Genomic DNA, 25,831 nt, shown 5'->3' on the forward strand with positions numbered 1-25,831 from the left:
TTGTTGACTAACCATGATTCCATGAATAAGATTGATTACATGCTGAATATTTCATAACAAGTTATAGAAAATGCTTAATCATTCATATATGAATAGAATCACCATTGATTTCAAATGGTAACAATAAAAGAAATATTTATACTTTAGTGCAGCTCTCACAGTCAATATTGTGTGCAATCAGCATGCAGCTCACTTCACTTGCCTTTGCTTTCCGTGTTTATCACTTCAGTCATACTGGTAGGAAAAAATTACGCGAATGGAAATTAGTGCACTGTGGCAACACTGCGAGTGAGCAGTGGTCACCAAAATGTCCTGTGGGCCACACTCAGACCCCCGTGTGGGCGGCCGGTGGCTCCCAACCGTCGGTTGCCCACCTCTGCTTTAGGGTGATTTAATCCAATGTTTAATTCTACAGATTAACTGTGCCTGTGATTAATTAGCTTTAATTTGCAAGTATTACTTTTATACTATAACTGGAGTGAGAGGCATGCTTATTTCACACTCCAACACTGCAGTTATTTAAGCAGGGTTTAAATCAATGGAAGGACAAGACAGTTCTTTTATTGGCATACATTTCATCCAGCCATATAAATATCATGGCTACAAGAGTAGGTTAGAGACCAGGAATCCTGCGGAGAGTAACTCAGCTCCTGATTGCCCTGCACCCAGATAATTGCACAGAGTAGCTTGTTGAGCCTTGGCCCATAAGCAGTGCCTTCCGCTGGCTAGTTACCTGCTTCCGTTCCCCACCCTCCCAACCTTGTCCTGCCTCTGACAAAACTGGAAGTAGACAGGTCCCAAACATTTTCTTTTTTTAATCAATTGTAAATTTCACCTAACCCAACATTTTGAAAGTTAACATTATTCCCCCAGATGTTATTATATGATGAAGTTTTTCAGACAATCAGGATACCAACAGAACGTCCATGATTTTGCAAATATCAAAATAAAATGAGAAAAGCAACAGGAGACATAGCTGTAATGAGTTTCAAAAACGTTAGTAACCAGTAGCACAAAAAAGAATAGGCAGGAGATGTGCATTCTCCACTGGGATTAAACATTGCATCAAAGTAACTGTTTTCAGTTCATGGACTATGTTGAGGAATTGCATTTACAAGTTAATCAGATACATCAGTCGCTAACATGTGCAACTATTTTATGTCTTTGTTACTTTGTAAAATATCAGACTAGGTTTATTGTTTCCATATCTTTTTCTTCGTGCATGTTAGCTCATGTGGATGTATAAGGAAAAAGCAGAGACAAAACATCAAGGATCCACAGAATGAAAAAAAATGTCCTCCACAGGCAAAGTCGGATCATGAACTGCAAACATGTCTACTATTCATGAACTTGCCTACACAAGAAATGCAAGGAACCTGTCTCTGCAGAATCAAGTTTTAATGTAGATTTTTGATTGGCATTGGGATTGTTTTTATTGTTTTGACAATTTGAAACAATCAATATTTCTTAATGAATTTGAGATGGGAATCAGGGACTGACTTTGTTTTATTAACTATTTTAAGCACGTCCAAAATTCAGATATTTCAAAAGCGAACGCAGATAATAACAGATGCTGCTGTGCAGAGCAAACTGGAATACGTATCAGCAGTGTCAAGCAGTCTCACCTCTGAGTCAGAATGTATTGTTTGTCCCACTTCAAAGACTTGAACACATATTCTCGGTTGACATTTCTGAGAGAGTTAGGGAGTGCTGCACCATCAAAGATTCTTTCCTTCAAATGAAATATTAAACCAAGGCACCATCTGCCTTCTAGGATGGATTAAAAAAACTCAATGTACTATTTCAAAGAAAAGCAGGTAAGGCTTTTGTGATATCCTGGCACAGAATTATCCTTCCATCAACAATACAAAAACAGATTACTGGCCACTAAACAACCACTCATAAGAGAAGGCTCCATGAATATCTCCGTCCTCAGTGATGGCAGTGCCCATTACATCAGTACAAAACATAAAGTTGAAGCATTTGCAAAATCTTCAGCCTGAAGTGCCAAATGGATGATGCATCTCAGCCTCCTCTGGAGCATCACAGGTGTCAGTCTTTAGCCAATTTAATATAAAGAAATACCTATAAAACTGGCATTTACCCTGCAATATGGAATATTGCCCTGGTATCTTCGGTCCATAAAAAGCAGGGCAATTCCAATCCAGCCAAATACTACATCATGAGTCTACTCCCAGTCATCAATAAAATGATATAAGATATTGTCCACAGTGTTATCAAGAAAGAAATAAAATAATCTGCTCACTGATGCTCAGATTAGGTTCCAACAAAACCATTTGGCTCTTAACCTCATTACCGCCTTGGTCCAAACATAGTGAAAAGAGCAGAATTTAAGAGGAACTCAAGAGCAGAACTCAAGAGAGTGACTGCCATAGATATCAAGGAAACACTTGACCAAGTTTGGCATCAAGGAGTCGGAGCAAAGTTGCAGTCATTAGGAATGAAAGGAAAAGCTCCATTGTTTAGAACCATACCTTGCACAAGGAAGGCTGTGGTTATTGGAAGCAAATCAGCTCAGCTCCAGAACATCTCTCATGGGATTCCTCAGGCCATTGTTCTAGGTGCAACTGTCTTCAGGTGCTTCATAACAAATGACCTTCCTCCATCACAAGGTCAGGATTTATGATTGCATAGTGTTCAGTACCAGTCACAATTCCTCAGACACTGAAGCAGTCTGTGTCCATTTGCAGCAAGATCTGGACAACATTCAGTCTTGGCCTGATTAAGTAGCAAGTAAAATTTATGCCAAACAAGTACCAGAAACGACCATCTCCAACAAGCAAGAATCTAACCCTTTCCACATTTATATTCAATGGCTTCACCATTACTGAATCCCCCATCATCAACATCCTGGAGATTGCCATTGACCAGAAATGGAAATGGACCAGCCATATAAAAACTGTGGCTACAAGAGTGGCACAAAGCTAGGAATCTTGTGGAGAGTAACTCAGCTCCTGGTTCCTCAAAGCCTGCCCACAATCTGCAAGGTACAAGTTAGAGCTGTGATAGAATATATCTACGTGTCTCGATGAGTAAAGCTGTAAGAATACTTAAGATGCTCTATGCCATCTAAACCAAAGCAGTCCACTTGATCAGCACACCATCCACCACCTTAAACATTCATTCCCTCCACCACCGATACATAGGCTGCAGCGTATACGACATACAAGTTGTACTGCAGCATTTCACCAGGACTCCAACAACAATACCTTCCAAACTCACAATCTAAACTACCTGCAAGGACAAGGTCAGCGATCCAGGGGAATACCACCATTTGCAGTTTGCTCTCCAAACCACACACCATTCTAACTTGGAACTATTCACTGTCATGTGGTTAAAACATATAAAATTCTCAATAATGTTGTAGTGTATCAATATCAGATGGAGCAGTTCAATATTTTAGTTCACCATGACCCTCTCAAGGACATTTAAGGTTAGGCAACAAATGTTGATCTTGCCAGTGATGTTTATATCACCAATGTGTTTAAACCCAGTGGAGAATGCACAAAAGAATTTAAAAAATTGCTGTTCATGGGAGTTTGCTGTTTGCAAATATGCTGCTGTTTTCCTGATATTACTACAGTGATGACACTTCCAAGTACTTAATTGGCTGTAAATCACATTGTGACAGCCTGAGTTTGTGAAAGACACTATATAAATGCAGGTTTTTGTATCTTTTAACCAGAGACTCAAATCCCTGAGTCTTGGCAGATTGTTCAGTCCCAAGGGCGAATGTTCTGCTAAACTGACAGGAATACGGACAGAAAACATTAAACGATACTCAGTGCTTTTCAAGTACTCTCCTTCATGTCAGAAATATTGGCACAGATATTCCAAGGGCATCATTTGGCATTCTTCCCTGGAAAACTTTGTGTTTTATTTTCAATGCTGTACATTTTGAATAATCTGTGAACACTTTGTTCTCCTGTAGGTGTTATGAATTCAGATATATCGCAGATTCCTACTTGGGTTTATTGCAGTCAGTCACTCCTCTAAACAATCCAAGTATCATACACTTAAGGAATTTAGCGTACATTTCCTAGTGCTTACTTTTGCAACAATGTTTACACAAATATGTATGAGTAATAACAAATTAGACTTGAGCTAGATGTCCATTGAACCATTGGTAACCTGGGGGAGAATTTTAACCATATCATAACATTCCCAATTGTGGAACTGGAAGTGGCCACAACTCTGGTCACTGCTTTTTTGCTGTTTCCTATGTGATTCCAATTAAAATTTAAAGTGTTGTAGTGATGTGCATGTAGACGCATGCGATCATTCAGCAAGAGAAGCTTTTTGTTCATGCAGCTGGCAGTGTATATGGGCAATATATAAAAGAGTCTCCTGGATGAACAAGAGGGTTTTTTCATGGCATCAATTTTCCTGCCCAACTCCGTTGGCATTAATATTAAATTTATTGAGGGCACAAATGGAGGCGGTGCGTTTTTCAAATTAAAATTTCACCTGCAAATATTTCACATAGCGTCAGTTTCACTTTACTCATCTAAACATCGTCATTATTTGTTGAGATTAACTTAGTCAGAGAGCAACATGGAAAGGAATGCTTCATGGCTGACACAAATTGATGATTACAAGCATGTTTGGGATATTTCTTTATTGTGGAAGAAGCAATGGCTTGAATAATACGTACCAAGTAATACATGCCATTGTGGTGGATGGGACTCATAGGCAAAAATGGGTGCACTTCCAACTCCTGCCTTTGCCATTGCTGCATGCCATGTAACAGTGGTAATTAACCAATTGAGGGCAGGTTCAATTTTGCAATGTCCAATGTCTGTTTGATATTTGCCCAAACAGAGGTGGAGGGCAGGATAACCAGCGTCCACAATCATTACCTGTGCCCTGGAAGGAGGTCACAGTCATTCATTTAAAGGGGTACCTGGCACAGGCAGTGTCAGCTGACCTTATGGATGTGTGAATGTGGCAAAACAATGTATCTTTTTCAGAGAGAATATCAGGCATAATTTGAAGTGACTGTGATTTGTATTTCAAGTTTCTTAAATTCTGCTGAGATTTTGAGTTGTTTCTTGCCAGTGAACACAGACAACTTTAAATTTGATCATGTGTAAGATGAGGAGCTGTTTAGCTTTCGCATGTTTTCCTCCATAGGTGGCCGAGACCAGGGAGCGAGGGGAGAGGCAGGGCAGAAGGGAAAGAACATACCCACATTTTGCTGTTGAATCCCTCCGCGTTCTCGTCTAGGTCTGAGGTCCTTATGCCAGCAAACTAGGAAGAGGACACCTCACTCCGTAACCCGTTCAACTTGGGAAGTGGTGACCACAGAGATCAGCAGATGGGCATCATGCCTCGAACCTGGAGGCAAGGCAACACAAGGCTGAATGATCTCTTGGGATCAATAAGAGGAGGCCCTCATTTGTGTATTAATGTATCAGAAAACCACAGGGAAGACTTGGAAAAGCTGTGGGAAGACGGCTGCTTCTGAAGATGAAGAAGAGCCCTTAGAGGGTATATCATCTCATCCTATCCCTGCACTGAGCACCATTGAAGATACTAGTACCTTGGCAGTGATTAGCACATCAGGACAAGAGAGACACATTGGTGAGGACACTTCACAATCACATGTGCAGCTGCTGGAGAATGTGGTGGAGTAGGCTTTGGACAGTCAGAGGAGAGTTTGATACAGGGACTGATTTTGAGTTGGATGGTGTGCCTCTGGAATCCATTATGCACCCGTTGCTGGACATCCAGCATGAGGTGCATGGAGATTTGACAGAGGGGCTGCATGTTCCGGTCTGTTTATCCCTGCACTGCGATCCCCCACTTCGAAGCATCAAACTTCCTCTGTGGACAGACTGTCCTGGAGTGTAAAACTTATGATTTTCAGGCCTTGATAAAGGGGGAAAAAGGGCAGAGGCAGGTGCGGATTTTTGAGCAATTGCAATGCTAACCTTTAGGTAAAACTGTTACCTTCTACTTTACCGGTTACAAGAGAATTGGAAAAAATGGGAAATTTAGTGTGATTACCATGGACACTGTCGCAGCAACAGTACTAACCGATGTGGAAACACAGAACATCTGCAGATCACAGAAAATGCTAAATAAAGCAAAACCCAAACAAGCCCTTATAATTTTTGGGCCTGTTATTTCAATACGATCACTGGGGGAAGTTTCAGTGGATAGTAAGTGAATTATTTCACTTATTTCAATAGGAATTCAAACCAAATACTGGGGCACGTATAGCACTGCCTGTGATTGTAAAGGGAAATGGAGTCATTAACATTTATGCCATAGGTTTATTCCCAGCTTCAACAGGTGACATGAACAACAACAGGCAATTTTTATCCATACGGCCATCATGCAGTTGATGGATGACCTCTTCAAATGGAGAGAGCGATTTATTACCTTCCAAATGAAAGCTGTTGATCAGGATGAGAGAGTTTCGGTTTTATCCACATCACCAGATTTCCCCAGGTGCAAGGTCTGCTCACACGCTGCTCTGTGTTTTCTCCTGAAGGACTAGACATGTTTCAAAACAGGAAAGGATTCTGTTCCTCCAATATTAAACAGGTCTGTGACCAACGGCAGTGAATAATGTAGCTCTGTGACTGGTTTCCTGGCAATAGTCATGATACTGGGCCACATCATGAAATGCTAATCCTCAACACACCCCATATTCCATTTAGGCCAGTGGGTATTAGTCCAGCTCCTTGGAGACAAGGTCTATTCTCATTAACCCATGATTCCTGGAAGGTGTCTGGATACAGATGCTGGGCACTGATACAATGAGAGACACATAGGGCCCGATTTTACCATCACGTTGTGCCTGTTTTCGGGTGCAAAAACTTGGTAAAGTTGGGGGTGGGGCAAGTAGCGCGATCTGTACCTGCCTCCGCTCTGGTTCCCCTTTACCACGGCCTGAAAATGGCTGTGAGCAGGACAGCACCCAAAACGGGTGCAACGGCCATTTAAATGCATTTAAGTTCACCAATCCGAAATCAGCACAAAACAGACATGCTCCATAAAAGTCTGATTTGGGCATTCCATCAATGAGAGTTAGTGAGGAAGTAAGTGTATAACATCTGACAGCTCTCTGCTGCTCACGGGTGTCCTTTTGTTGCGGCCATTTGCTGTCTCGGGTTGGTGGCGGCTCTGAGATAGGGTGGGGGGCTATTGCTCGGCAGGCTCTCCGATGTCCAATTTGCAGCATGAACCCAGGTCTCAGCACTGACTTTGGGTCTCGTGGTGCCAATAAACATGCTTGCACACCTCCTTTAAACCTTGTCCATCCCATCCGAAACTTGTGCCCTTGACAAGTTGCCTCAAAGTGAGTGGACGAATGACAGGTGCTCATGTCATGAGGGCAGCCCGACCAAGCTGTCGCTGACAGCCTGCATCTCCCCTTCTCTTGACAGGACCGGTCCCTGCTCCTCAAAGTGGGTGAGGACCTGGAAGTTTGGCTCACCACCCCCTGCCTTCGCCTTTCCATCTCAGCACGACATATGGAGCAACCTTCCTGAGTAGGATTTACCAGCAAATGTCATTTGGATCAAAAAATGGGGAACACAAAAAGTCACTATCAAATCCCTTGTGCCAAACCCGATCTGTTGAATGATAGATTTTGAACCACCATGGTGATACTGGTCCTTGCTAAACAGGTTCAGGATGGACCAGGGCCCCTAAGCAACAACTGGAACTTCAATTTAAACCTCTGATGCACTGATAGAAAGACACAAACAACACTGAACACGACTGAAGAGTGTCCTCTCTCCAATTTTATGGAGGTCTAATCACCTTGAACTCAACAAATGAGGAGGCTATTGTATGGCTTTGGGGATTTGCATTCATTAAATAAAAAATAAGCTTCACGCTCAATCTGCATTAAGCTGCAATTGCCACATGTCTACTCATTTCACCAGGTTGTACATGTCCTCCTGATTTGTATGTATGAACATAAAAATTAGGAGTAGGATTAGGCCATTCAGCCCTCCTGGTCTGCTGCGCCATTCCATAAGATGATGGATGATCTGACTGCGGCTTTAACTCCACATTCTCTGATACTTCCATTGTTCTTTGACTCCCTTGTTAGTGACAAATCTATCTATATTCAAAGAGCCTCCACTGTTCTCTGGAGAAGGGAGTTTCAAAGGGCTTTGACAAAGAATCATCTGGACTCGAAATGTCGACTGTTCTCTCTCCTTACACTTGCTGAGATTTTCTAGCATTTTCTCTTTTGGTTTTAGATTCCAGCATCCCTCGTAATTTGCTTTTATCAAGGGAGTTTCAAAGACTCTGAAAGAGAACATTTCTCCTCATTGCTTTCTTAAATGGGAGAGCCCTTATTTCTAAACTGTGCCCCATAGTTCTAGTCTCTCCCATAATGGAAAACAGCACCCACACTGTCACATCCCCTCAGGATCTTATGTATTTCAATAAGATCACCTTTCATTTTTCCAAACTCTATCTGTCAGTTAATATCCTGTTGACTATTTACTAAGTTGTTGCAAATTTCAAAGTTGTAGTCCCAATACCCAAGTCCAGGTCATGTAAAATAAAAGCAGAAAATGCTGGAAACTTTTAGTAGGTCTGGCTGTATCTGTGGAGCTGAGTTTGTTGCCGGACCAGGAAAATTAATTCAGGAAATTAGATTGCCCAGGAGCTTTATTCACCCTGGCAGTTTCAGGAAGGCATTAGTAGCTGCTTCGGGACTGCAGAAAGAAAAGAAAATCAAGGCCCGTGTATCCATGGATAGGTAGACTTGAGGCCTTGGGTTTGGAGGACCTTGGTAGCTTAGCGAGCAGTGCAAAGAGGTGAGGGGTGGGTTTGAAGGAGGGAGCGGATGGGAAGACAGGTGGAGTTGACCTAAGGAGGTCGCTGGAGGGGTCGGGGTGGGGGGATGTGGAGATTGGCAAAGGACAATCCCTGAGAACCGAACTTCCTTTTTCCTTAAATTAAAAATCATTCTTTCTGCCCCCCACCCTGCTGCCGACAATTGGCTTGATAACAAACCTAATTATTAATTATTAATTTAAATCTGCAGACTGCTGATTTTAGCACATGCCCTCCCTACACATGATGAAGATCAGGGCTGGGCAGGAAGGTAGTGGGATAGATGCCCACCCTATTTTACAAACCCGTCCCTCGCCCCAGAGCCCTACCCTCCAGAAACTCTTGCTGGGGTTAGCTCCATTTTTCTGTCTCTCAGATGCTGCAGATTTTGCTATCACTTTCCAGTATTTTCTGTTTTTATTTTACACAAAGGGTGAAGTTAACTGGTACATTGGAAGAATTTACAATTGAGAATTTTGTGTCGTAAGGCCTATCTTCAAATAAAGTAGAGAAGATACCAGGATCACATGAGGAACATCCAAAGGTACTGAAGGAAGTGAGAATGGAAATTGAGGCAGTCGTCACAATCTTCCAGAATTCCAGAGAAACAGAGATGGTGCCAGAGGACTGGGGCATTATGAATGTTACACCCTTATTCAAAAAAGAATGCAAACATAAACCAACAAACGCAAGTCAGTTTATTTGACTTCAGTGGTAGTGAGCACCTTACCCAGACCCTTCCCCTGCCCTATCCCAGTGACTACCACACATTTATCTCACTAATCCCCCTAACCTTCACATCTTGGGATGCTAAGGGGCAACTTAGCATGGTTAACCAACCTGACCTGCACATCATCGGACTGTGGGGTGAAACAAGAGCATACGGAGGAAACCCCCGCAGACATGGGAAGAACATGTAAACTCCATACTGACAGTCACCCAAGGTTGGAATCGAACCCAGGTCCCTGGCGATTGAGGCAGCAATGCTAACTACTGTGCACTGTGGGGCCTGGTATGGTGCTGAAGAATCTTTTAAGGAAGTAACAGAGAAGGTTAATAAGGACAACATTGTTGACGTCATGTATATGGATTTTAATAAAACATCTGATAAAATGCTACACAACAGAGCTATGAGCATAAAGTTCAAGTTCATGTGACAGGAAAACAGGTGGTTTAAAGTGATAAATATTTATATTGATAAATATTATAAATAAGGTGGGGGTTTAAGTGAGTTTAAGTTAACCTTAAGTCAAAGGAACAATGGAAACAGGAACTAGAATGGCATACTGTTCAGTAAAGACAGACAGCTGAAAGTGAATTGGTTAGTTAGAAGGCAGAAGGATATGTAAAGTGGTTCTAGGGACTACGATATCTTAGTACAGTGTGAGATATTAATTGAAATAATTATGGAGCAATCAGTGGCTAGTTCTTGGAGTTTATGTGAACGCATTCATGACAAAGGAATGCTAAAAGGAGAGTTGGAAAGACTGGAGGTGGATCTTTATCAAAACAGTGGAGAGGAAACTCCAAAAAGATTGTTGGAAAACCTGCAGGTAGATATTTGTTTAAAACAGCTGTTGGAAAGCATTGTTTGAAAGAAGATTTTAAAGTTTTTTTTTTGCACGTGAAGTTTGGAAACCCATGTGACAATCAACTGGAAGGAAATTGAGGATAAATTCATAGAAGATCGATTGAGTGATACTGAAAATTTAGTTCCAGAGAGGAGTGTTATCCTTGAAATCTTGTAAAGATAAGCGGGAGTAAAGGAGTATTGTATAATAATCATTTATTTATCTTTATTAAATGTTTTCCCTTATTGTTAACAAACTAATTCATAGTTCTGTGACTCTGTTCTTCCACATTTTCTTAAAAAAGTGTGAAGGGATTTTGTTCTTGACAATATGTTTCCATTATTAATATTAAATTGATAGTTTATTTTTTGCCCTATTTTTGAACAAGAATGTAATACTTCTAACCCTTCAGTCCTCTGGGATCACTCCTATTTCCAAAGAAGAGTGAAAGATTGTGGTCAAAGCTTTTGTTATACCCACTCTAGCTTCCCTCAACAAGCCAGGATGCAGCCTACCTGGAGTGGGTGATTTGTTAGGAAAACATGCTAAGAGACATTAACAAATCTGTTCTTTCCATAAGGATGGATGTAGAAAAGTCAAGTTAACATGCAGAGAGAGAGGAACAGCAGAGTCAGAATAGAAGGAAACAGATGAGCAGGTCACTGCATTAGGTCATGATGAGTGAAAACAGCCAGAGACACAGTCAGATAGGCTTATCTGCACTAGTAAAATCAGACTGGAAATCTAGCATTGTGAATCTAGCATCATGGATGGCCTGGTGGCATAGTACTTAGCACTGCTGCCTCACAGTGCCAGGGTCCTGGGTTCAATTCCAGCCTTGGGTGACTGTCTGTGTGGACTTTGCACATTCTCCCTGTGTCTACATGGGTTTCTTCCAGGTGCTCTGGTTTCCTCCCAGAGTCCAAAGATGTGAGGGATAGGTTAATTTCCATGCTAAATTGCCCTTCAGTGCCAGGGGGATTAGCATGGTAAATATGTAGGGTTACAGGGGTAAGGACTGTGTGGAATGATTGTCCGCGCAGGCTCGATGGGCTAAATGGCCTCCGTCTGCACTGTGGGGATTCTATGATGATGAACTTCACAGATAAAATGCACCATAAGGGCGACTCTGTAAAATCAATCCTCGTTATTCTTTTGAGGAACCTTTAATCTCCTGTCTAGACTCCATAATTCAGTGATGAAGAAGAAGTAACAGTTTTAACTTTGTTTCTACCTTAAGACTTCCTGGAATGAAAAACTTTCATTCCCCCCACTTCAATTAGAAAAGCCTAAGTTGTTTTTGGTATTACAAGTGGAGAAATAAGTTATATCTGTGGGAATAAAGTTGAAGGAGTTCAAACAAAGACAACTGGAACCAGCTGGAGTTAATAATTAGGAGGCAGCCCAGGTCAGAACTTTAAATGTCAATCAATAAAAGTAATTAGTCTATTAAGTTATAATGGATGACGGCTGGCATTGTACCAGGAAATTGAGGACAGACAAGATACCTGAAGGACAAGCAATGGGTCAAGCCTTTCATTTGCCCTCCCAGTCTCAATTGCGTAACACAGTACAAGCATAATCCATTATTGCCTCTTTGTCACAGTGAGACATTAAATTCGTTGATAAGCCTGAGAAACTGGGTTACAAAAGTTCTAGGCATTGCTGGTAAGAAAATGAAAAGCAGAGAGATTGATGATTGAGTAATGCTATATATTTCATGTGAATTGACTTGTTCTGTATTCTCGTGCACTTCTTGACTTTAAGATAAGGCTAATTTAAATAGGATACAATTTGTGAATTTCTGAAGCGTTTCTCAGTGCCCCTGTAGAAGTCCTTTCACCACTTCCCCATTCTATTATTTGGGGTTTCCAAAACATCACATATGTGAGACAGTAATTTGCTGACACTTGCCTCAGTATAGAATGCTGTGTTAGCTGCGTATGTTCCTCCACATTCCAGACATGAGGAACACGAAATTCAAAAGGGGCAATATTGATTTGGCTGCTTTTCTGGGGAAATCCGGAGGACCGAGGGAGAAACTCAGAAATCTGAAGGACCGAGTGGGAGACTCAGAAATCTGGAGGACCGAGGGGGAGACTCAGAAGTCCAGAGGACCGAGGGGGAGACTCAGAAGTCCAGAGGACCGAGGGGGAGACTCAGAAGTCCAGAGGACCGAGGGGGAGACTCAGAAGTCCAGAGGACCGAGGGGGAGACTTAGAAGTCCAGAGGACCGAGGGGGAGACTCAGAAGTCCAGAGGACCGAGGGGGAGACTCAGAAGTCCGGAGGACCGAGGGGGAGACTCAGAAGTCCGGAGGACCGAGGGGGAGACTCAGAAGTCCGGAGGACCGAGGGGGAGACTCAGAAGTCCGGAGGACCGAGGGGGAGACTCAGAAGTCCGGAGGACCGAGGGGGAGACTCAGAAATCCGGAGGACTGAGGGGGAAACTCAGAAATCCGGAGGGCATAGGGAGGAAATCCAGAAATCCCAAGGACACGGAGGCCGTCTGATCTTTACAGTAGGGCTTTGCAGCTGTTCATATTTACATTATTCTGTGGCCTGGCCCCTTTCTATCCTTCTATTCTCTTCCAGCTCCTCCAAGATGCAAGCATTCCTCAAATTCTGGCCTCTTGAGCTTTCCTGTTCTTAATTGGTTAACAAACAGTGGCTGTGACTTTAGCTAGCTAAGCTTAAAGGCCTGGAATTGTTTCCCTACACCTGCCTGCCCCCCTATCTCCCTCTCCTCCCTAAAGGGACGCCTTACAATTTATAACCTTTGACCAAGCTTTTGGTCATCTGCCATAATATCTCCTTATGTGGTTTTATGTAATATTTTTTCTTATAATGCCTTTCTGAAGAACTCTGGGGGCATTTCTTTTATTTTAAAGGCACTATATAACTACAAGTTGCTGTAGTTGTTGTCACAGTGCCCAGTAATAAGGGAAGTTTGGGGGGGTGTGGTTAGTAAGGGTGGATGGGAATTGGGAGTGAGGGAGAAGTCAGAGCTTGGCAGTTGGGAGAGAATGGGGGGAGCTGGAAAACAATGAAGGTGAGCACAGTGAAATAAACAATAATGAAGCCTGTGGGATAGAACAATACTTCAAGGTAGACATTCGTAGAATCATCATAGAATCCCAACTGTACAGAAGTGGCCATTTGGCCCATTGAGTCTGCATCGACTCTCTGGCAGCATATGTTGCCCAGGCCCTCTCTCCCTGTCCTATCCCTATACATTTACCATGGCTAATTCACCTAATTTACATATCTTGAGACACTCAGGGGCAACTTAGCACAGTCAATCCACCTAACCTGTGCACCTGTGGGAGAAAACTGGAAAACCAGTCACGAGGAGAATGTGCAGACTCCACAAAGCGCCACCAAATGCCACCATGCCACCATTCCTGGAAGAGATGTGGCAAAGTAAATAATAAAACAAAAGCAAAATATTGAAGATGACAGAAATTTGAAATAAAATAGAAAAACTCAGCACGTCTGGCAGCATCTGTGGAAAGAGAAACAGAGTTAATGTTTTGAGTCCATATGATTCATCTTAAAAGTATTATTTTTCCTCTTTATTGTATAATGATAATATACAGCCATCAGTTCACTTCTGCATTGAAATTTCAGCTAGTCCCTGCATATATTTTTCCTTTAACTCTCTTTAATTTCAAAAGCCTGATGGTAAAGCAAAAGTGATATACTCCCATCTGTGCAGGTAATCAATCCTGCCCAGCATTACCCTTGTATGTCATTCTGACTGTCTCCAAACACATCCTTTTTATAGTATAAAGATCACACCTGTGGCAATGACTGATGCAATTCCTGCTGTTGATTGGAACTTTTAATCTTATACCACTCCTAGATCCTGGGTTCATGAATAGTCCATTAACAGGGAAAGGTGGGTGGGGGAGGGAGGGGGCAGCATTCTGGATAGATCGACATCGTAACGTTGGTGAATGAGTTTTACCTTCTGAAAATGTTTGTGAGATTAGCATTTCCGCAGGATGGGAGTGGTGGTGGCAGCTGCAGATAAGTTGAAACAATGGCCATTATTTTGTACGTTCTATACAACTTCACTGCCAGGATTCAGTGGCTAAGACAGTCACTTAAATCTGGACCATACCATTGTGTGGTCTGACTGGACCAGCCATTTCTTGGTTAAGCCTTACTTGTGACCAACTTTAGCTTTATTTATGAAGTTAATTCATTTTGCCTTTGTCACAATTTGAATAATTTACTTTCAGCTCCCAGCTCATAGTCCCTTTGGTCCCTGGGATATGAAACTTGGCCAATTTTGACAATTATCACTTTACAAATCACCTTCACAGTACAGTCACTTGACCCTTTAATAATGTCTCACTAAGTTAAATGTATTCTTGCCAAAGGACGACATGATGCAATTGACTAAAATTTATTGCAGGCCAGCCAGGTTTCCCAGGAAACCTGGGCAACTAACTGACAATGGGATCTGCAGAATTGAGCACTTCCACTCTGCAAAAGTTAGAAAAAGTAAAATGTGGGCATTTTCTGTTTTTAGCGGCCTTCAGAGGTCCCTTTAAGGGCAGTTTGCACGGTTGGAAATTTCAGATATTTAACTGGATAATTTATAGGACCACTTGAAAATAGCATAAGGGTTTTTTTTTGGGTGTCCATGGGCTGACTGATCTACCACTCTGCTCTGTTATCAACACTGGTTACTTGTTCTCTAGATGATATAACGCAAGGCCAAAGTTGCAAAATACTGCTGTACCACCCCCTCCGTTATTGCGAATATGTTTACTGTCAGTTGTCAAGCAGTGCTTAAACCCTGCTTTTACTAAATTTAATGCTCAAGCATTTTTCAAAGCCTGCAATGTGCATTGACAGATGTTTTTAAAATATGCCTGTTTCAAGAGTACATGCTGGGGACACCCATAGCAGCGCACTGGAATGGTGATGCATCAGCCTTGCCATTCACTGAAGTGGCAAAAAACCAAGTTGACATCAAAAAGCAGTAAAGAACAACAATTAATCTTTTAAAGATTTTCAGAAGACATTGCTGACAGCAGACAATAGAATATCAATACTTTGTACTACATATTTATTTAGACTGAATTTTTAAAATAAATTCACTGACGTATATACAGTTGCCTCTCCCCATCTTGACCAGTGACTTGCTTCTCTTGCCATTTATGACCATGTCCAGCTATGACAGCCATCTATTGTTACACTTGAGGATTTCTGTCCCTGGGGGGGTGGGGGGTGGTGTGGCGGTGTGTGTGTATGCAAAGTACTGGTACGTAATAGACACCGTGATTTGACTTGATAATTTTCCTTTGGTTTTTGTTCAATAATTATGCTTGTGCTCCTGTTACTTTAATTGATTTTGACTCAAATTGATAGCTTAGAAGATTCGAGACTGCTGTAATTCATTTGGACCATGTATGAACTTCACTGCAGCACCAATTATCTACTTTTACTTTATGTCCTTTGATAAACAAACCAAAGGAGATCTTATTTATCTAAACCAGAGAGAGAGAGGTGTGTGTGTTCCTTCATGGAAAACAACTAATTATACATGTTATCGGTAATGTGTGAGGCAACCGGATTATCATCAAAACCCAACCAGTTCAGTAATGTCCTGAAGGAAAGCAAATCTTCTGCCCTGTATGAGAGTCCAGGTCCACAGTAATGTGGTTAATTCTTAACTACGTCACCACAAAGTCACCAATCATCTTTAAGGATATACTTCAAGCATCTTCAGAAGAGCAATTAAGAAATGAATACCTGTGACACTCATCCTGTGTGAGAATAAATAAAGCAACACATTTTTTCAGCTGGTTGACAATGCTGGAGAAACTGCATGAGGGCAATTCTCCCCAAAAAATTCTAAGTGTTGAATTTGGGTAAAAACTTCCACTGACTTTTTCAGCAGAACTTTCAAAATGAATCTCCCACACTCAGTGCATTGCAGAGCACACTGGCATGTATCACATTAAAAATCAGTGGGTGAGGCTTATTCCCACAGTAGAGGCCGGGAGCAGAAAACTGAGCAGGACACTGCACACATGCCGATCTGTCAGTGCTGAGATCGCTGGTACTGCTGGCCTCTCGATTGCTGGCATCGCTGGCTTACTGACCCTCTCCACAGCCTGATCGCTAGCCCCCCCGGACATGTCCGGCCAGCCTCCTCCCCCCCGCCCCCAACCTCTAGCAGCCTGGACATTCCCCGCATCCCCCACACTAGTAGCCCAAATGCCCCCGTCCCACCAGCAGTCTGGACTCCCCCCACATCCTCCCTGGCAGCCCCAACCTTCATAGCAGGCTGACACCCCCCACCAATGGCCAGTTCTGATCACAGGCCTCCCATCCCCATCACCCAGCCGGACTGTAGAGTAGTAGCAGGATCCCCCACTGATCTCCCTCAGAGGCCCTGATCCCCATTAGACCATATTCCATTAGGCCCCACCCAGTGGCAGTGCCAAAGTGCCCCCTGGATATTGCCACTTTACCCCTTAGAGAGGCTAGCGGGCCTGGAGATTTCAGGCCTGGGCTTGCTAATAAAATTCAAATTGTATTGAAATCTTAATTCAAATAAATTTTGCAGCTCCATGCCGATTTCTGGCATGGAGCAAACGGTGCTGGAAATCTGGCACTTGGCAACTCACGGAGGACATGGCGCTCAGCAGGAGCCCCACTAAATGGCCTCCTCTTGAGTCTCCTAGCTGCATAGCAGGCTTAGAGAATCACCCCCTATGAGTATGAGCCCTCAGTTGTAATCAAATTGTAATTGCAATGTTTGAATTATATGAACAAACAGCAAAGAGAACTGCAGCAACATCACATCCAGGCCATTTTAACTCTTGGACTTTATTTCAAAGTTGGAAGGCTGACTTCAGCCTGACACAGCAGGAATGACAGGAGCAGGATTATGAGTGGTTGGAGGTTGCTGCTATAGACCTGGGGGAGCAAACTTCAGCATGAAGATATGTCATTGATGGCATGAGAGGAAATCGGGTAGGAATGCAGAAGATTGGCGCATTCCTTCTCCAAGGAATACTTTTTTCAAAAAATAGGAATTATTTAAGTGGACCTCTTCTAGCTTAAAATTCGGTGACATTCAGAGCTCTGATATTGGGTATAAAAGACACAGATCAGCAATAAGAATTTCATCAGGTCCAAACGCAACATCAAGCTCTGACACATGAATATTGATAAAATCTAACAGTAATTGCATTTCAAAGATTTGTCCTTTACCAAAAAGCACTTTGGATGTTCTGAGAGAATGGAAGGCACGCTATGGCCTCATTCCCTGGCTGGAATGCTAATGGGAATCAGGCTGCAGCCATTTCCAGAAGTCCAGGAGGGACAGGCAAGTATCTTTCTGCCACTGGGGTTCCTGCACCTTTAAATCTGACAATCCTGCCCTCAAGCAAATCTTCAGCATCAGCGCCACCACTGGGAGAAGTAGCCACCTTTTTGGCTGCAGAAGGCCCTTCGGCAGAACTGGGAAGTAGGTCCCAGAAAATAGGTGAGTAGGGAGGGCTCACCTGAGTCAGTCAGGCAGGCCCTGGTGTGGAAAAGGATTTGGGTTGTGGGTGGTAGATGGGTTCTTTCAGCAGGAGTAGTCTTTGCTGCTGGCAAGTCCTCCATGGGATATGTTTGGACAGAAAGCCCCCTCACTGCAGGGTGACTGCCAGGGTGCACCAGGTAGCCTATGGAGTGGATCCCCCCCACTTTTAATAGAATGCCAGCAGCCGTGCGATGAGGCACTTCAGTGATTCTTAATTGGTCACTTAAGGGCCTCATGTGCCCAAGGGTAGGATGCATGGTTACAACATTTCTCACTCCTGAATTAATCAGGGAGTGTTGCAAAACTAACGACACAGCAACCCCCACTCTTGTCATAGTGGTGGGGCAGGTGAGATGGGAGGATGGAATTAAATTTTGCAGTGCAAATGCATGTCTAGATTTTTCTTTGAAAGAGAAGTTACAGACTCGATGGACTGAAAGATATTCTTTTGTGCAGGATTAATCAATAATTCTATGATTAAGTTTTTTTTTAAGGATATTTGTTTTGGCTATAAATCTTGGCTCTTTAATGGTTCTAGTCTTGACCACACTATAGTTTGTTCTGACAATGGTTACCTTTACTTCTATCACTACATGTCTCTGACTGAGTGAATCATTCACTCTTCACACTCACGTCAATCTTGCCTGCTGCTTGTGTTCTGTTTAAACTTCTTGGGCAGAAGAAGAAATTATTTAATCTCCCGCTGACATATGTTGGTTAACCACCTGCTCATTACCCCCCAGAATCACAACATCACAGAATTGTTAAAGAACAGGAAGAGGCTATTTGGCCCAGCATGTCTGCACCAGCTTTCAGACACAATTCAGCTAGTGCCATCCTCCAGTTTCTCCTCAAAACCCTGCGCATTCTTTCTTTCAGATAAGTGTCTCGTTCCTTTTGAATGCCTTGATTGCATTTGCCTCCACTGCACTCTCAGGCAGGGCATTCCGGACTCAGGTACTGAAGGGAAAGCTTTTCCTCATGTTCGTTTTGCTTCTTTTGCCAATTACATTAAACCTGTGCCCTCTTGCTCTTGACCTTTTCACACATTTGAACAATTTCTTTCTATCTCATGCCAGGAATTCTGCAATGCCTTCACGTCTTTCCTAAAGTGAGGCATCCAGAACTGATTGCAAAACTCCAGCTGAAGTTGAACTAGGGTGTTATGCAACTTCAAAATAATCTTCCTGCATTTTGCCCCTATTAATAAAACTTAGGGTACTTTGTGCTTTACTAATAGGGTTCTCAACCTGTCTTGCCATCTTCAATGACTTATGCACATATACACCCAGGTTCCTCTAAGCCTGCACTCCCTTCTGAGTTGTATCCTTTACATATTATTGTTTTTAAAACAAATTACATGATTTTTTATTTGCATCAAACTTAATCTGTCACTTGTCCACCCATTCCACCAACTTGGTCATGTCCTTTTGAAGTTTTACACGATCATCCTCACTATTCACAAAGCTTCCAAGTTTCGTATCATCCAGGGATTTTGAAATTATTATGCATTTCAAGTTCTAGGTCATATATTATGAATAACAAAGGTCCCAACACTTCACTTCCACTGAGCACCGAACTCTGTTCTCCTATTAACACATTCTGCTATCTTACCTTAATGCCATTATCAGCACCTTCACTAATCCTTCCCACTGCCATTTATGCTCCCTCTGTCTTACACAACTTTGTTGCAATCCCTCCTAGCTCCCCCAATCACTGACTTTTATCGATGCTCCACTTCTTCCTATACAGCATATAATCCATCACATTTCTCCCTCTCCTTCACTCTGAAAAAGAGTCATACAGACTCGATGTTTCTTCAGAAGGAACTCTTCAATTGCAGGCAATAAAAATATAAGAAAACTTACTCAAACTTATAAATCAAAAAAAGGGTTAAAGAAAGAAACTTCAAAGAACAAAGAAAAACACGTCACGGGAAACAGGTCCTTCGGCCCAACGAGCCCGCGCCACCATTTTAACATTATGAGTGCCCTCCTCTACCTGTGACCTTTGTCTACACCTATTGGGGAAGATTGAGGGAAGACTAATTTAGGCATAATTAGTTACACCAATCAGCCTAAGAGCTTGTTTTTGGGGTGTGGGAGGAAACAGGAGCACCCTGAGAAAACCCACACAATCACGGGGAGAATGTGCAAACTCCCACAGACACTGGCCCAAATCCATGTATCTGCATCTTCATGGCTTCAAACTGGGAGCCTCACCCTGGGCCAATCCAGATTCCTTACAAGTCCCACCAGGTTCTTACTTATAGTGAGTCACATCATTCAGTAATTGATTCCATGGTTTAATGGGTCAGCTGACCCTTATTGCTTATTACCATTGGTCACATTACATCCAATACAAAGTAGTCACTGGTTACATGCTAACCCTCAAAATGTTAAATCTGCTTCTCTTTCCACAGTTGCTGCCAAATTTGCTGAGCTTTTCCAGCATTTTCTGTTTTCATCCCAACACTGACTCCCTGGGTAACTCCGCTACAAACCTTCCTCTCACCTGCAAAACGTCCGCTAACCACTACTCACTCTTTTCAGTTACTCAGCCAGTTTCGATGTTCCTACATCCCCTTTTACTCCGTAAGCTTTCACTTTGTCACTAGCCTGTTGTGTGGCACTGAATCAAATGCAGCACTGCCTTCATGAAGGCTCTCTATTACTTCTCCAAAAAACTCCGACAAGTTAGTTAAACACAACTTTCCACTAATAAACTAATGCTGGATTTCCTAAATTAATCCAGATGTGTCTTTGTGACTATTAATTTTGTCTCAAGTTATTGTTTCTAAAATTTTCCCCATCATCAAAATTAAATTGACTGGTCTGTACGTGCTGGGATTATCTTTACATGCCTTTTTGAATAATATTTGCAATTCTCCAGTGCTCTGACATCACCACTACATCCAAGAAAGACTGAAAAATTATCTGCAATTTGCATTCTCACCTCTCTCAATATCCTTGGATGCAACACATCTGATCCTGGTGTTTTATCAACTACATTGTCCTAGATAGTAATAAACTTCTCGAATATTGTTGGAGCTGGTCTTATCCAGGTACAGAAAGCAATGTAACTGACTTTATTGATCCTTAGCTCCTGCCAGATAGATTCTGTCCTCGACCCTCTGGGACATTACTGTATTGAAGAGAAACAATGTTCTCCTTAATAAATACCTCTACTCCTTCCCCTTTCCTTTCCTTTCTACCTTTCTTGAATACTTTATATTCAGGAGTATTTAACATCCAGTGCTGCCCTTCCTTGAGCCAATTTTCTATGATAGCCACAGCATTGCATTTCCACATGGCAATCTGAGTCTGCAACTCAACAAGCTTATTAAACACGCTCTGTGCATTCACATATATTCATATTAACCCTGATTTACACTTTCTACATTTCTCCCTTATTACTGTCCCACTTTACAACATACCATTCTCTATTCTAGTGTTTTTTATCTTTCCTAGTTTTCTGTGCACCTCTCTGATAATCCCGCACCTCCGCCAAGTTAGTTTAAATCTTCCCCAATCACACCAGCAAAGAACTCAGTCCCAGCTCTATTTAAGTGGAATATGTCTGGACTGTACAGGTCCCATCTCTCCCAGAACTGGTCCCAAATTCCCAAGAATCTAAAGCACTCCAGTATGCAGAACCTCACTAGCCAAGTATAAATCTCCTCCTACTGTTATACTCACTTGCACTGGGAATAATCTGTAGATTTCTATTTCTAACTTCCTACTTACTAATTTCCCACTGAGCTCCTCAAATTCTAACTATAAGACTGCGTCCCTGCTTCTGCCTACGTTACTTGGATCTATATGGAACATGACTGTTGGCTGTTTATCCTCCCCCCTTATGATCTTCACAGCTGTTCAGTGACAGCCTTGAGCCTGGCTTGAGCCTGAGAGGTAAAGTAACACATTGGAGTGAATCTGTAGCTGCAGAAATGCCTATCCCTTCCCCTAATTATCGAACACCTATGCAGAGGACATTTTTCAGGATGCTGCAGGGTTTGGTGAGGAAAAATTGGATAAGCTGAGGCTGTTTTTCTTGGAGCAGCAAAGGTTGAGAAGGGACATGATAGAGGTATATAAGATTAAGAGGGCCATGGATAAGGTGGATAGACAGACCCTTTTTCCATTAATAGAGGGGTCCATAACTAGGGGACATAGATTTAATGTAAGAGGGTGGAAGGCTAAGAAAGAAGTTGAGGGGAAACACTTTCATCCAGAGGATGGCAGGAACCTGGTACTCAATGCCTGAAAGAATGGTTGAGTCAGAAACCCTCATAACATTTAAGAGGTATTTAGATATTCACTTGCACTACCGTAACCTCCAGGACTATAGGCCAAGCATTGGAAAATGAGATTAGTGTGGTTCTATTTTTGTTGATCGGCATGAATGCAATGGGTTGAATGGCCTCCTTCTGTGCTGTAGACATCTATGAATCTATGAATCATTATTATGCTTTCAATCTTCCTTGTATCCTATGGTGGCCTGGATTTGGCTGCAGATAAACCATTCCTCTGATTGGTCTTCAAAACTGAATACCAGCTGATGGAGTAGGATGCTCTCAGGGCTTTCCTGCACTATCTCTCTGTTTCTACTTAACCCTCTTTGAAGATAAGGGGGTTTGGATAGCTAAATAGGCAGTCAAAGAACAAAGAACAACACAGCACAGGAAACAGGCCCTTCGGCCCAAAAAGCCCGCGCCGCCATTTTAACATTGTGAGTGCCCTCTTCTACCTATGACCTTGTCTACGCCTATTGGACTCCACAATAAAGGAACCATAACCAGATTGAGGGATGACTAATTTAGGGACAATTTGTTAACACCAATCAGCCTAAGAGCACGTTTTTGGGGTGTGGGAGGAAACCGGAGCACCTGGGGAAAACCCACGCAAGCACGGGGAGAATGTGCAAACCCCCGCAGACACTGGCCCAAATCCATGTATTTGCACAGCAAACAGTGACAGTTATTGAGCTGTCATGTTGCCCGTCAGATGGTCCAGTTTAAGCATACACTAACGACGTGAAACACTAGGCAACTCTCGAAACAACATCCAAGAGCAGCCCTCACACGACCCACCGCGTGTATGCCCCTTGTCGGACAGTCATTTAGTTAAAAGTAATTTTAAGATGGTTTATTGAGAAATAATAGCTTAAATAGAATGCAGTAACTAATTAGACAGGAAAAACATACAACCTGTGACAGTCAACAGTGTATTAATCTCAGTCAAAGCGTTAGGAAATTCTTACCTCAATCTTCTTTCTCTGCATCTGGTCTATCTTCCATCTGAAGAAGGCAGCTGCCCAACGAGAAATGTCACCTCCCAGCAACCTGCCATTATATGATTCTTCAGCAGGACCTCCCCATATACATCCTTTTTGTGGGCCTGTTAGTTTACTCAGCATCAGTTACCTACTGAAACTATTCTAACTAATGGACACAGAACAGATACTCCAAAAGTCAGAGTGGTTGCCATTGTCCCTATTTTTGGTCATTTTTTATGTTTATGCAATTTCAGAGTCATATCCTGTTTTTTTTACTAAACACTTGCACAGATGAAGCGGCACAGAAGACACCATGTTAATAACTTAGGAATGTCACAAGGTAGCAACGTCCACAGAATGTTTAAAAATTGTTGCTCTTTTAGAAAGCACTCCAGGGACTGATATATGATGCACAAAATATCTGTTTTTTTCAAGACCCCAATTTCTCACAGTTTGGTGGTTACTCATTCTCTCTGTACCCTTCAGCTGTGGAATGCCCACATTTACCTTTGCCATCTAAATTGAAGAGGCAATGAATACTTCATTGATTTTTACCATGTGTTTCCAATCATGGGTCATATCTTTAAAATTCAATTGAAGTACATAAGAATGCTGTATAGAGACATGTTAGTACATCCAACTTTAATGCTCTTGGTATTTTGACTATTTTCCACTATTTATGTTGTCTTTATTATTTCTTATCTCTGACCTCAATTATTTAAACTTACTATTACCTTCCTGACAATCATTTGATTTGTAAATACTTTTACCATTTACCAACTTCAATATCATCTCCACTTTAGCTGAGTCTATTGTGGTACAGTCATTCCTTGGATGGAGTAGAAGACATCCCTCTCTCTATCAGCGCTGGTTCTCCAAAAGTACTTCACTTTTTTACCTCTGAATATATCTAGTCACATCCTGTTGCTGCTGGATTCTCTGGAGTCAAATTCCTTTTATTTTATTTCATAAATCACCTTAGCCCAAACCTTAGCTTCAAGATCAAACTGAACATTTTTCTTTCAACCTGAAGTCCTGAAGTTTCATATTAACTGCAACCACTCGAGAGAAAAGGGCAAGAAGATTAGTTGCTGTCTGATAGTCTGCGACGGCTGGAAAAGCTCCTCTGATCCATTCTCTTTTCTTGCTGGCTGATCGTTCTTTTAGAGGCTGTTGAATTTTAATTAGCTTTTCAAATACAGGTCCATATTGCAACAGTGCACATTCTACAGCTACAGTGTGAGGCTACGGCAAGCATGCAATGTATGTCAACAAATTCAAATCTCATATAATTGGATTGGCAAGAGTAGATTGTGCAGTGTCGATGGGTGCAAACTGGCAAACAAAGATCATGTTATGGCAGGCAGAAAACATCAGCATATTTCTGGTTAGAAATGTGGTACTTGTCAATATTGGTCAAGGTAGATTGGCTATTGTCAGGAGCACAGGTTGGGATTCTTTAAATTAGATTCCCATGTTTCTTGAAGGAGGCATTTTGGCTGAATTTGCAGTGTGGATATATCCAGCAAGAAGATAACTCACTTATTATATTTAAAGAGATTGTGCCATAATTCATAGAATTCCTACAGTGCAGAAGGAGGCCATTTAGCCCATTGAGCCTACACTGATTCCGACTGAACATCCAATCCAGGTCCTATCCCTATAACCCAATGTAGGTACCCCTAACCTACACATCTTGGAACAGTAAGGGGCAAATTAACATGGCCAATCCACCTAACCTGCACATCTTTGGAATGTGGGAAGAAACCAGTGGAAACCCATGCAGAGGCAGGGAAAATGTGCAACTTCAACAAAGATAGTCACCCAAGGCCAGAATTGGACCAGGTCCCTGGCGCTGTAATGCAGCAGGGCTCACCACTGTGCCACCTTGTTTTAGACATTTTTTGTTCATTGAATGCAAATGTTTCTCATGTAGGTACACCAGCAGTGATGTGAGGGAGGGTGTTCGAGGATTTTGAGTGATCGACAGTGAAAGAACAGTGATACAGTTCCAAGTCAGGATAGTGTGTGAGCTGGGGGGCACTTGCAGGTGTGGTGATCTCAAATGTCTGCTGCCTTTATCCTTCTAATGATAGAGGTCACTAGTTTGGAAAGTGATTTAGCAAGTAGTTACAAAGCATCTTATATACGGTATGCATTGCTGCAAGTATGCACCAATGGTAGAAAGAGTGAATGTTTAGGGAAGTGGAGAGATAGCTCTTCAAGTGAACTGTTTTGTTCTGGATGGCGTTGAGCTTCTTGAGTATTTTCAGAGCTGCACTGATCTAGGTAAGTGAAATGTATTTCATCACACTCTTCACTTGTGCTTTGCTGCTGGTGCGTAGATTTTAAGGGAGTCAGGATGTGAGAAATACATCCTAGAAGTCCTAATCTCTGATCTTTTCTTGATCATCCTATGATCAATGACCATCCTAACTGTTCACCCCCTTACCTTACACACTTACCATCTCCGTGTTTCTCAAAGCAGCTGGAACCTTTAAACTCAACTGCTCTATGGCAGCTACTGCTGTAAAAAGGGGGCATGGCTTCACTTCCCCGTGCTGCCGCCCTGAACTTGGAGGATTCTGGAACTGCTGC

The sequence above is a fragment of the Carcharhinus amblyrhynchos genome, chromosome 10, assembly GCF_965287045.1.
Source record: "Carcharhinus amblyrhynchos chromosome 10, sCarAmb.v2.hapA, whole genome shotgun sequence".
NCBI classification, from domain to species: Eukaryota; Metazoa; Chordata; class Chondrichthyes; order Carcharhiniformes; family Carcharhinidae; genus Carcharhinus; species Carcharhinus amblyrhynchos.